The sequence below is a fragment of the Aegilops tauschii genome, chromosome 6 (genome assembly GCF_002575655.3).
Source record: "Aegilops tauschii subsp. strangulata cultivar AL8/78 chromosome 6, Aet v6.0, whole genome shotgun sequence".
In the NCBI taxonomy this organism is placed as follows: Eukaryota; Viridiplantae; Streptophyta; class Magnoliopsida; order Poales; family Poaceae; genus Aegilops; species Aegilops tauschii.
The window spans coordinates 83,460,216-83,473,281 of NC_053040.3; the positions used below are offsets into that span (position 1 = coordinate 83,460,216).

The 13,066-nt window shown below is 48.6% G+C and overlaps 1 pseudogene; it reads left to right on the plus strand.

Annotated features, from left to right (window-relative positions):
- Positions 1–4,154: 4,154 nt before the first annotated feature.
- On the plus strand, positions 4,155–10,240 carry LOC109733031 (IQ domain-containing protein IQM3-like; annotated as a pseudogene).
- Positions 10,241–13,066: the final 2,826 nt, after the last annotated feature.

Below are 13,066 nucleotides of genomic sequence, written 5' to 3' on the forward strand. Positions count from 1 at the left end.
CGTCTTCGTCCAGCACCAGCTCGTCGCCAGCGTTGCCGTCATCTACCCCGACCGCTTCATCTACTCCGACAACCGCGGGCGACATTGGCCCCGCGCCGATTGGCGCCGCAACCGTCGTCGAGTCCTTCTCTGCTGGCCCCTCCGACTTCTCCGACATGGCGTACAGCTCGTGCAGGTCCCTCGTCTACGCATGCCCGATGCTGGCAACACCGATGCGTGCCTTCATCCACGATGTGCCCCCGGGCCTGGCAAGCCAGGTCGGCTCTTCGTCAACTTCGTCTTAGTCCGTCTACGCATGCCCGGTTCTGGCAACACCGGTGCGTGCCTTCGTCTACGATGTGTCCCCGGGCTTGGCAAACCCGCCGCGACACGTCGTCAACAACATCTTTTCCCCGGCGCACCCCTACTTCGACACCACTGCGCCCATGCTAACTCGGCACTCCTTGCGCCTGCGGCTCCATGGCGACTCCCTCGACAACGGCTACCTCGACTCGACATCGACCACGGCGTTCTTCGCACGGCTACCTCGACCACGGCTACACCACCCTACGCTCTCGGCTACATCGACATCGGCACAAAGGATTATCATCCGCTTGAGCAACTCGTCGGCTTCCTCTACAGTCAACGCGTCCGCAACGCGACACCGTCCATGACGCTCCCGCTACGACTGCGGGGGGATGTCAGCCCGTCGGCTGCTATTCTCTCCAGTCTGACCGTCCGCGACGCTCATGTTGTTCGCAACGCTGCCGCTACGACTGCGGGGGGATGTTAGAGATATATTTGGGATATTTGTATTTGGTAGTCTAGGATTTGTAATCTGTCTCCTACCTTATCTCCAGGAGAGGCGTCTTGCCCTTCAAGTCTTGTACTCAATATATACTCGCCCTCGAGGCTCAATAATACATCCATCATATTCCGCAACAATCCTCTCTCTACCTTCTAACACTCGCTCCCACCGGCGAGGATGAGGATGAGACCTCGTTCAAGGTGATCCACGCAAAGCGCTACAAAAGCAAGCTGGTCGCCTTTGTCTTCTCTTGCGTCACCGGACAATGGTGTGTGGCTGCTTCTCCGAGCTGGAGCACTTTGGGCACAGTTGAGCCGGCCCCTTGGAGTGGATTGTCCCGTTTCAACTGCTTGCATGGCTGCTTCTACTGGAAAAATCTTTGGAGGGACAAGCTGCTCGTGCTGGACACACGCATAATGGAGTTTTCCACTGTCAACATTCTCACCGGCTATCATTTGCAGCTTATAAATAAGCCCGGCGAGAACGTATGTAGCTCTACCGTTGTTGATGGTACAGCAGGAGCCCTTGAGATGCTTACTCTCGTCCGTGACAACGTCCATGCCTTGTTTTATCTCTGTCATACCACTCAACAAAACAGCGGCGAATCTTCCAACGAGTGGCAGCTGAAAAATGTATTATCTCTGTCATACCATTGTGGGCGCAACCGAGGGATACTTATTCCTTCAAGGTGATGAAGTAGCTCAGGATTACACACATCCGAAGTCGCTCAAGGATAATGTTGTTTTTCTCTCTCCGGATGTCAAGACTTCAGAACTTAAGAAGGTCTCTAGGTTAGCAAACTTTGATCGTCCCAATCGTATTCACTCGTACTTTGGCTTCCCACCATCATTGTCGAAACCAAGTCTATGAACTACAAAGTGGTAAGCCTGCTGTCATAGTAGTGCCATACTGCTGGGGGTTCTCTATGTAAAGCATTGATGTAAAGTCGTAAGTGACAAGCTTATCCCTTTTGTTTTTATGAATTATGGTGCTTCGCTGTACTAATTTGCAATGTAGAAAGCTAACGGTTCATAGCTTCATGCTACAGGGAGAACTTGTGAAAGCAGGAATGGTTGGATGGTTTGTTTCTGTATTGATCAGCATTGCCATGTGTCTGCACAATAAAAGATCGAACTATTTCAGGAAATGCATTTATCCATCTACTGTTTTGGAGTACCCAATCAATCTATGATAACCTAGAGTTCGTAATTTTAGCTAACGCATTTGAAGAACAAGAGTAGAAACTAGACAAAAATACACACACGGTAAAATAATCAGGTAAGACAAGCTAGTTTTTACTCACATTTTATCCCAGAACTAATGCCCATCATTTTGGCAATTCACTCAGGCTGACTTAAAACCCGCTCGGTTGGCTGGATTTTCCCATTCCGGTATTATGAGGTAAACCAGACCGTTTTGGTCCTTGCATTTGAGATTCTCGGGTGCAACTGTTTGACTTTGACTCTATTCAATCTAATCTAATACGGAGTACTTGATTACAACCTCTAGTGATTTGTCAAATTATATGTAGCCATATGTTGTACAAGAGGTGAAAAAACTAGTTCATCGGAGCCAATCTCAATCTTGTTGGGTATATGGGTCTTGCTCAATATAATGCTGACTCGATTTTGTAGTGGGAAGGCCTTATGAGTTTAGGACTCTCGTGGTGTGGCTGGTTGAATGTTAGCTATGCTTGTGGTTTAATTATGTGTGGAAAGAACACAATAGGCATATTTTCATAGATGAGTTCCTTGATGTGGTTATTTTACTTTTACTCGCTCATGAACGATTACAGCAGGCAGCGCCAAGCAACAAGTCAGTCCTACCTAGTAGGGTCGCCGGTAGCAAGTGATCTGTCTTCTGTACTTTGCAAGGGAGTGGAGCCCCCACCATCCTAATTGGAGGGCCCATCTGTGCAATTATTGTCGAAACCACATCATTGTCGAAACTTTGATCATCCCAATCGAATTCACTCATATTTTGGCTTCCCACCATCATTGTCGAAACCAAGTCTATGAACTACAAAGCGGTAAGCCTACTGTCATAGTAGTTCTATATTGTTGGTGGCTCTCTCATGTAAAGTCGTAAATGACAAGCTTATCCCTTCTGTTTTTATGAATTATGGTGCTTTGCTGTCCCAATTTGCAATGTGAAAAGTTAACGGTTCATGCTACAGGGAGAACTTGTCAAATCAGGAAAGGTTGCATGGTTTGTTTCTGTATTGATCAGCATTGCCATGTGCCTGCACAATAAAAGATCGAACTATTTCAGGAAATGCATTTTATCCATATACTGTTTTGTAGTACCCAACCAATCTATGATAACCTAGATCAGTTCCTAGTTTTAGCTAACACCTTTGAAGAACAAGAGTAGAAACTAGACAAACATACGTCTTCAGGAAAGTAATAAGGTAAGACAAGCAAGTTTTCAGTCACATTTCTATCTCACAACTAGTGCCCATTAGTTTTGCAATTCACTCAGGATGTAAAAGTAAAAACCCTCTCAGGTTGGCTGGATTTTCCCATTCCGGTCTTATGAGGTAAACCAGACCTTGAGTTTGAGTTTCTCTGGTGCAACTGTTTGACTTTGATCCTGTTCAAGCTAATCTTATACTTTGATTACAATCTCTTGTGATCTGTCAAATTATATGTAGCTTACGGTACATCTTTAGGTTTACGGTACATCTTTAGGTGTTGATATTTTACACATAATTCATGGAACCAATGATATTCCAAAGAAGAATGCTGCATAACCTGTGCATCAGAGTTAATGTTTAAGGGCCTTGAAGCTTTTATTCCCATTCAGATATTATGTTTCTGCCAATTTATATGTTCCTGATACTCTCCTGAAGCATGAATGAGCATCTCATGTTCCTTTTACTCTTAAGTAGTAGGACTTAATATGTGTGTATTGCTCCCAAAACTGGTACAAGATGGCTCATTTCATCTGAAGTCGGCCATACTTCCACATCGGCATTCTAACTAGATATATCTGCAGGGATGAACTCCCCTTGCATTATCTGGTGTCGTTGAGTAGAGATGCTCAACCTGGAACTGCACTACAAAAGTACAAATATGCTGAGCCCCAAAAAAATTCAAAAAAAGAGAAAACTGGATCCTGTATGGAAGATAGTATTACGAACACCGTGAGATGAGTACAGATCAAGGTGATTGCTTTTTTACGATTTATGTATCTAGAAGCCACTCCACTAGTATTATTCCCAGAACAGAATACCAAATTATTCTGGGAATAGAATACCAACGCATTAGATTATTCTGGGAACAGAATACTCGCGTCCAGTTACTGTCAGGTGTCTATTCATGCCCTTAAATTATTCTCCAATTATCTCTCGTGTTAAACACTGCAGTGCAGGGGCATAAATTCCTGCCTCCTCCTCCTCCTCCTCGTCGACAAGACTAACCATTGCCTCGATAGATGGAGGCGGAAACGGTGATGCCTCCTCCGGCGACCGAGCTGGAGCACATGGACTCTGCCGTGCTGGAGCTGGCTCACACGGAGCTCTCCTCGCTGTCTGGAAGCGATGCGAATGGTGCGGCGACCAAGGTGCAGAAGGTGTACCGGAGCTACCGAACTAGGCGCAACCTCGCCGACTCCGCTGTCGTCGTCGAGGAGCTCTGGTAACCAGATCCTACAGAAAAACGAACCCTTTTGCTTCTTTTCATCCATTTGGTCTGGTCCCCATTTCTTGGATTCTGCGCCTATTGCTGCTGCCCTTTTCTTGGTTGTTGCCCTTCCTGAGCTGGCTTCCATGAATGGAGATTTTGGTGCCGGCAGTGTGCCTGATTTGGTTTGAGTTGATGGTTACGGCTGCTGAAAATTAACCTGTTTTCTGGTTGGGATTCGTTCATCAAGGTGGCAAGCGCTGGACTTCGCGCGGCTTAACCACAACACCGTCTCTTTCTACTACGGCCCGGAGCCGGAGACTGCTGCCTCGCGCTGGAGGCGCGTCAGCGTCAATGCATCCAAGGTGTCTTGCTGCCCTGCATAAATCGCCACCACAAGAAAACGATTATTTTGATTGGAATTTCCCTTCATGTTAACACATGTTCCTGAGCTTTTGATGCAGGTGGGTCAGGGTTTATCCAGGGATGGTAAGGCTCTCAAGCTGGCTTTCCAGCACTGGATCGAGGCTGTGAGTACACATCCACTGCTATTTTTAATCTAATTTTTGTATTATTGCGTTTGCTGGATACTTGCTCTCAACTGTACGTGTGTGAAAAGAATCGGTTGACTTGGGAGTTTTTGTTAGCTGTGAACACTGATCATGAAAGTTGCACATCTTGTTGTCATCGAAACTTCTCGATGATCTAACAGATCTGTTCACTTGGATTTCTATTTGCAATTTTTTTCTGAAATTCATCTGTTGTCTTGTAGATTGATCCGAGACACAGACGCGGGCACAACCTGTATTTCTACTATGATGTCTGGTGCCAGACCCAGGCTGGCCAACCGTTCTTCTACTGGTAACGACATGAATGTGATTGTGTATATGATACTTTTCTTGTTCGAATGAGATCATGCAATCATATGTAGATATTTGTCATTTTTTCGGCAAGATAAGTCCATTGAATGTTGCATATAAATTAGCCTCTTTTATTTTGCATACTCAGGCTTGATATTGGTGAGGGAAAAGATGTAGATCTTCCGGAATGTCCAAGGGCTCTGCTGAAGAAGCAATGCATAAGATATCTTGGTCCAGTAAGATCATTTGCTTAATGGATGATATTCTTATTTTGAATTCATATGGTTCTTACTGAAAATATTCAAAGGAGAGATGTATTAGAACTTCAGATTGCTTCATTCAACGCTCAAGTTTCTTCAGCAAGCCTCAAATACGATTAAGAAGTACTACTAACTTTGTGCTTCTCATGTTCACTTTCTAGAATATGTGTTGCTCATAGTGAAAACATGGATTATGTTGTGATGGGTGTCAAATCTAGGCCCATTCGTGAAAGGATCGAAGATGATTAGGGGGCGGGGGGGGGGGGGGGGGGGGTGAATATGTGACTATCAAATTTTATCTTCATTTTGCAAATTTAGGGGAATGCATACCCTCTATTCAATGCACAAACCGAACCATGTCCAGAGGAAAAATTTGCTCCCACTCGACACTAATCAACACACGATTAAGCTTCTCATATGTTGGAGTTGGTAAGTCTTTGGCCCTGGTAAATGCCTTCCCAAGAGAGCCAACTCCCTCCAAGTCCAAGCTCAATAAAAAGGGTGCCGACTTTAACATTTTGCCCCCTCCTGCTCCCGCGACGCACCCCACGTGCGCCACGGGAGGGTTTGCACCGCCGCCGCCCCTAGGTTCCTCACCTCGTTGTCGCTGAAGGGCGCTGCCGGGCGAAGCCTCTGCGGCTTTGCGGCGCTGGCGGCCGCAGGGCGTTTCCCCCTCTCCCGCATGGTGCTTGGGCGACGCGGGGCGGCTCGTCCTTGCGGGGGCGCTGGGCCGGCGAGGTCTCCGGCGGCGGAGGCGCGGGGCTTTGCTGGTGGTGGTGTGGATCTTCTGCGGTGACGTGCCTCGGCGCGGCCATGTCCTACACGGTAGATCCAGGCCGGTGGCGGTGGATGGTGGATGTAGGCAGGCGGGGATGGTTGCTGGCTTAGCCGGCGGTGGCGTTGGTCCTCGCGGCACGACGCTCTCCTCCTCGACCTGCTGTAGCTTCATCGGTCCGAGATGCGGCCTCGTCTCCAACCCTAATCGGGCCCGAGTGGGCTGGCGCCAACGGGTTGGATGTTCCTTGGGATCCGGCTATTTCCAGGATGCAGATTAGCCGCCACAAGGGCTGCAGTCTCCTCCCTCCATGTGACGGATGTTGCCACCAAGGGCTCACCCTTTTGCCCAAGCAGGGCAGGGTTGGGGTGGTGGTGTGGTGTTCCCCAATTCATATTGGGCCCTCCTGGCAGGGCCTGATTTGGATCTCGATGATTGCCATGACAATTGGCGGTCGGCGGCCAACGGGGTGGGGTCCGCTGCCGTCAGTGGACACGGAGTGAGGAGTTGTCTAGGATGGGAAGGAGTTTACTTATCTTCCTCTCCCGCGGTGGTTGGTGGCTCTAGACGTGGCACAACGGTGGTCTTGGGGCGACGGCCCTGGATGGCGGGCTACATGGATTGGTTCGTCGGCAGGCAGCATGGTGGCTGATGTTGGCGGTGTGCCTCGGCCATGTGGGTGGCGTGGCGCGTTGTGGTGGGTGTTCCTGACGAAGCTGTCTCCGTCCGTGACGGCCAAGCCTTGATCTGGATATGGTGCTCCTGGTTCTGTCATGGAGGGGCTTGTGGCTTGCTCACGCAGCGCGGTGGGAGGTGGGGTTGAGCTAAAGATTTGCGTCTCGGAGCCGGCGGTGGAAATGCATGTGGGTGTTGCGTTCCTCTTGGCGGCACCGCCTTGGTCTCCCCACCTTTCCTTATTGTCACTCAGGGTGAAAACCTTGGTTTGCCTTGGCTGACACGGTGGCGGTGGCGCTTTACGTTGTGATCCTCTTGAGGATGTCGCCGATGAGTGAGGGTGCTCCTCGGGCGCGATGACAGGCCTCTTGTGCTTCTCCTCGGCTGCTCGTTTGGGAGCGTTTAGTAGTATAACCCACTGTGCTCTGTTATTGCTCTCTACTAGTTTTGTCGTATTTTCTTTCGATCAGCTTATGAGGATTTCCTCAATACCTTGTATCGTGTGGCCGGTTGGCTTTATAATATAAAGGGGGCGAAAGCCTGTTTCAAGAATAAAAACGGGTACCCAGTGCTGAAAGCTCCCACACAAGGTGGGGTTTTGGAAGGGAATTTCTAGGCAGCCTTACCCTTGCGTAATAATTCTGCAAGGAGTCTAGTTCGAACCCCAGGACCTTTAGGCCGCAAATGGAGAGACTACCACTGCGCCAGGCCGGCCCTTCAAGTCCAAGCTCTCAGTAATGGCATTAAAAACAATCACATTAAAATTATCATTATTCTTTTCGCTCTGCTACCTGATAATGTAGAAGTCCCCACCTACCAACATGGGTAGAGACTCTGAACCACAAAGATGAACAAGCTCAGCTGAGGGTAAGTCAGATTTGAGCTCTTCCTTAGATTTGCGGCCCAACATATTTGCATGGGTGTAAGTCAGATTTGCGGCAACGGGGCTCCTCTCGACACATGTGTTGCAGTCGAGGAGGAGAAGTAGTGATGTCAACTGCACCAGAGGCTCCGGTGCAGGCGGCAAGCGCTGCCGCCTGCAGTACTCACACCTGGAGTGTCACCACAGTACTGTGGCGGCATGCTGACGAGCTGGCCGAGGTGGAGGCATCTGTAGAAGAATACCCCTTTGCACACTTCCAGTTGCGCTCACCCCCTCATCGGTGTTCTTCTTATTATTCTTGTGCCGCTGTCATCATGTGGATCCGCGTCATTAATAATGCAGAGGCCGGGGGTTAAACCTCCTTTTCAAAAAAAAAGTGGATCTGCATAAAAAATGGAGCGAAGTCATATCCCTTGACCTCAAACCAAAGCTCGCCCCTCGAAATACCAGTCTAATCTGCAAACTGAGATATATCCGCAACACTCAATATTCCCTCCGGAATTTTAAGGCACACACACTCTTCTCAAATTTATCTTTGATCAACAATCTGTTCAATCATATTTGGATTACTTGATACAAAATTGATATCGTTGGATTCATAGAAAGGCTCCTTTCAATAGTAACAATTTACATTGAGATAATCCACATATAGTCGGGAAACTGGTTGATCAAAGTTAAGCTTCGAAAACGTAGGTGCACGCTCAGTTTTTGGACAGAGTTATCAAAGATATATTTTACTACCAAAAGTTCCACAAGTCTTGAAACATGTTCAAATTAGTTGCTAAAAAGTTGCCACATGAAAGTTTAGAAGAAGATTGTTCTGCATGAACTATGTATTTTGTAGCAGCTAAGCCTACGAGATGGTTCTAACAGTTGCCTGATGTTTTGCAGCAAGAGCGTGAGTACTATGAATACATCATTACAGAGGGAAAGATTACCCATAAGATGTCTGGAGAACCACTTGATACAAGCCAGGGCCCTAAAGGGACGAAATGGATTTTTGTTATGAGCACAGCAAAGAAGCTTTATGCTGGGAAGGTAGTTTGACTATTGCTACCGAGCAATGTTATATCATCTTTTGGAAGTTTAACTTCGCTATAAGTGTTTAATTGTATGCTTATTTCTATATTCAGAAAGAGAGAGGTGTATTCCAGCACTCCAGCTTTTTAGCAGGAGGTGCTACCATAGCTGCTGGAAGGTTTATTGCAGAAAATGGAGTTATCAAGGTATTGTCGAGAGGCACCCATCGTAGCAAGTGGTGCTGCTTACACAATGATTTTACACTCGGTGAATTGTTACTTAATATCGCATCCATGTTCCAAAAGATTTACTAGTCGTTTCATACTCATAATTCTGTTATTGTGCTTTCTCATTGAATGCACTATGCTAATTTGATTCTCTGACGATCTGTCCTGATTTCAGTCCATCTGGGCCTATAGTGGACATTACAAACCGAGTGCGGAAAACCTTAGCAACTTCCTGAGCTTTTTAGAAGAGAATGGAGTTGATCTGAAAGAAGTTGAGGTATAATATTTTTAGATCAGCGAAATCTAAACAGTAAACACACTCCTATGTTAACAAATGTAACACGGTTCACTTCATGAACTTATTTTTGCATATACAGGTGTGCTCATTCACCAAGGAAGACTGCTATGAAGATCCAGTACACAATACCAAACAGAACCCTACTGCTGCTAGCATATCATCCAATCCTTCACAATTGATTCTTCCTTCCAACAAGGCATCTGGGTCATCTTCACAGACTGAAGCTGACGAGGGCAATAATGTCCGCGCAGAGCAAGCAAGAGCAACCTACCAAAGAACCTTATCAGGTGGCCTGCAAAGCCCTAGAGATGTCAGCGTCTCACAGGAGGCAATTCTTGAGAGGGTGAATTCCATGAGCAAGGCAAAATCCTATCAGCTCGGCCACAGGCTGTCCCTGAAATGGAGCACTGGGAATGGTCCAAGAATTGGTTGTGTGAAGGACTATCCAATGGAGCTCAGAATACAAGCGCTGGAGATGGTACAACAGTCTACAACTCTCACCAAGGGCATCGACTCCTCCGGCCTCGTGGGGGGCACTGGCATGCCTCTTGCCCACCTTGCAAATGTCGCCGCTTGTGCCAGTTCAGAAATCCTTGCCCCAGCCAAGTTAAGAACTTGATACTAGGCAGTAGTTGCGTAGTTCTGCTTCTTCACATTTGGTGGGTGCTGCAAGGTCAGACACTAAGTTTGTGCTTGCTGCTTTTCCTATGTTTCGTGAATCCATTGTAGCTCAGATGATCCGGTGAGGATTGTGTGAGTTCCAGTTTGGTTGAATTGATTTAACAATGCTTGATTGTGCTTGTCACTATTGCAGAAAGCATAATTTTTTTCAGAGAGAGTACTATAAAAGCGTTTAGATCACTGCTTTAGTGATCTATAAGAGTGTTTAGATCACTAAAGAAATATACTTTAGTGATCTAAATGCTCTTATATTTATTTGCAGAGAGAGTACTCAGTATTCTTTATTTTTTAAACATTTGCAAAATACATTTTGGGCCCGTAGGAGCATATGCTCCCTAGAGTCAAATTGGATTTCTGCAAAGGGAAATGTTTCGCGCCGACCGGCCGGCTGAAGCTTTGGCCGGTCGCTTCCACGCGCGCTAGCTATAATGACTCAAGTCGCGGCACGTGGGGGTGGCGGGGCCTGCCACGTTATCTCTTTCCCCATCTCCCGCATCCCACTCCTTCCCTTTATTGCGTCTTTTTTCTTTTCCCCCCTCCTACAGGCTGCCATGGAAGTCCTACCCAGCGATCTCCTCCGGCGACCCCCCCCCCCATCTTCTCCGGCAAGCACCCCCACCAACCCCAGAGCCAGCGTCCTCCCCTCAATTTCCTCTCTCTCTCAACTGCATCTGCTACTATTTCGTGATGACCAGAGCTGCAACGGGCATGGCCGAAGAAGTTGCGTCCATGGTCGGCGACGCACAACACTTTTTTTGCTGCTACCGGCTATGATGAAGTTGTGATCAATATGAGGCAGAGCTGCAACCAGCAACACCAATTGTTATGGCCGGCACATTTTTTTGCTGGATCTAGAAAAGTGAGTGTTGTGACCGGCGTTCATCGGAGGTGCAACCAACATCACGAATGCTATGCCGGTGCTTTTTTGCTGCAAGTAGAGAGAGGGGGGCTTGCCATCAAGTCATGGCAGGCGGTGTTGTGATAGGAGACCACTCCCCCGGGCATGGATTTTGTTGTTGCTGAAAACAACCAAACTTTTGCTACCATTGTTTTTTTTTGCTGGAACTAGTATCCATTCTCGCTGCCACCATCTATGTTCTTGTTGGAACCAACACATTTTGGCTACCACTGTATTTGAGTATTGCTGGAATCAGCGCCCAGTTTTGCTACAACGGGCTGTTTGAGTTTTGCTGGAACCATCCCCCACTCCCGGCCATGGTCGGAGACGCCCAGTTTCTACTGCAACCATGTGGATTTTTGCTACTACTGTCGACTATTTTTGCTACATCCATTCTTCACGACAACGAGATGCCGGTGGTGGATTGTTGTGAATCCCGGTGATGAGATCTAGCATGGGCCAAGGGGGGTGGATGCTACAACCGTAGAGCTAGGGAGCTGCAGGTGTGACTCGTTTTTTGGATGGAATTGAGTGCGGGGAGCGTGTAGTCACCACGGCGCAACGCTGGGATCGTCTATGGGGGCACGAGTCTGGCATGCGTTGGTGTGGTGGCGCGTGAGCGAACGAAGGAAGAAAGAATACACTGCGGGGCAAATCAAACGGTTGCCCACAGCTGTATCGAGCGGGTACGCGGCGCCCGACCCAACCTATCATCTCCCTTTCCGCAAATGATGTTTTCTTTCCACATTGTTCTCGCTTACATTCTTGAAATAAGCCGCCTCACATTGAAATCATCCAAACCATTCAAACCATTTTCTTATCTTTTTTTTTTGACGGGAACCATTTTCTTATCTTAGTACAATATCCTCTGCTCTGCTCTGCCCGCTCGCTCACTTCGCACAACGCCTTCCGCTAACCCTAATCCCCTTCCTCTCCACCTCCCCCGGCGGTCGATCGGCCGCCGGCGCCCGATCGGCCGCCGGCGCCCGACCATGGCCCCGACGGCGCCGCATCTCTTCGACGAGATCCTGGAGGAGATCTTCCTTCGCCTGCCCACCCCGGCCGGGCTCGCCCGCGCCTCAACCGCGAGCCCCCGTTTCCGCCGCATCATCGCCGAGCGCTCCTTCCTCCGCCGCTTCCGCGCTCTCCACCCGCCGCCACTCCTGGGATTAGCCATCGACAAAGGTGGATTCCATCCAGCCGAGGAACATCATCCCTCCGCCCCGCTCGCCCGTGCCCTCGCCGACGCCGCAGATTTCTCCTACTCCTTCGTCCCCAAGCCCGACAAGGCTTGGCTCACCCCCTGGTACCTCCGCGACGTGCGCGACCGCCGCATCCTCCTCGAGTGCAGCTGCCGGTTTGACATCGACCCGGTCTTCACAAACCTCGCGGTGTGCGATCCCTTGTCACGGAGATACGTGCTGCTCCCGCCCATACCCGAGGAAATGACCGTCCAGCAGGAGCGCCTTGTCGAATTTGCGCCTATGCTGGTTCCCATTGGCGAGGAGGAGGAGGAGACCTCGTTCAGGGTCATCTGCACGCCACGCTACAAAAGCAAGTTGGTCATGTTTGTCTTCTCTTCCATCACCGGACAATGGTGTATTGCTGCATCTCCCAGCTGGAGCTCTTTGGGCATAGTTGAGCCCCCTTGTAATGGCTTGTCCCATTTCAACTACGTGCGTGGCTGCTTCTATTGGCCGGCTCTTTGGAAGGACAAGTTGCTCATGCTGGACACGCGCTTAATGGAGTTCTCCATTGTCAACATTCTCACCGGCTACCATGTGCAGCTTATAAACCAGCCTGGACAGAGTGTATGCATGTCTACTATTGTTGATGGTACAGAAGGGGCCCTTGAGATGTTTACTCTTGTCGGTAGTTACAGCTATGCCACGTTTCATCTCTATCATACCACTCAACAAAACAACGGCGAATCTCCCAAAGAGTGGCAGCTGAAAAATGTTATAGCATTGCCTCCTCAATGTCACTATTTCGCTGTGGGTGCAACTGAGAGATTCTTATTCCTTCGATGTATTCGAATAGCTCAGTGGGATGATAATGCACATGGGTTGTTGCCCGAGG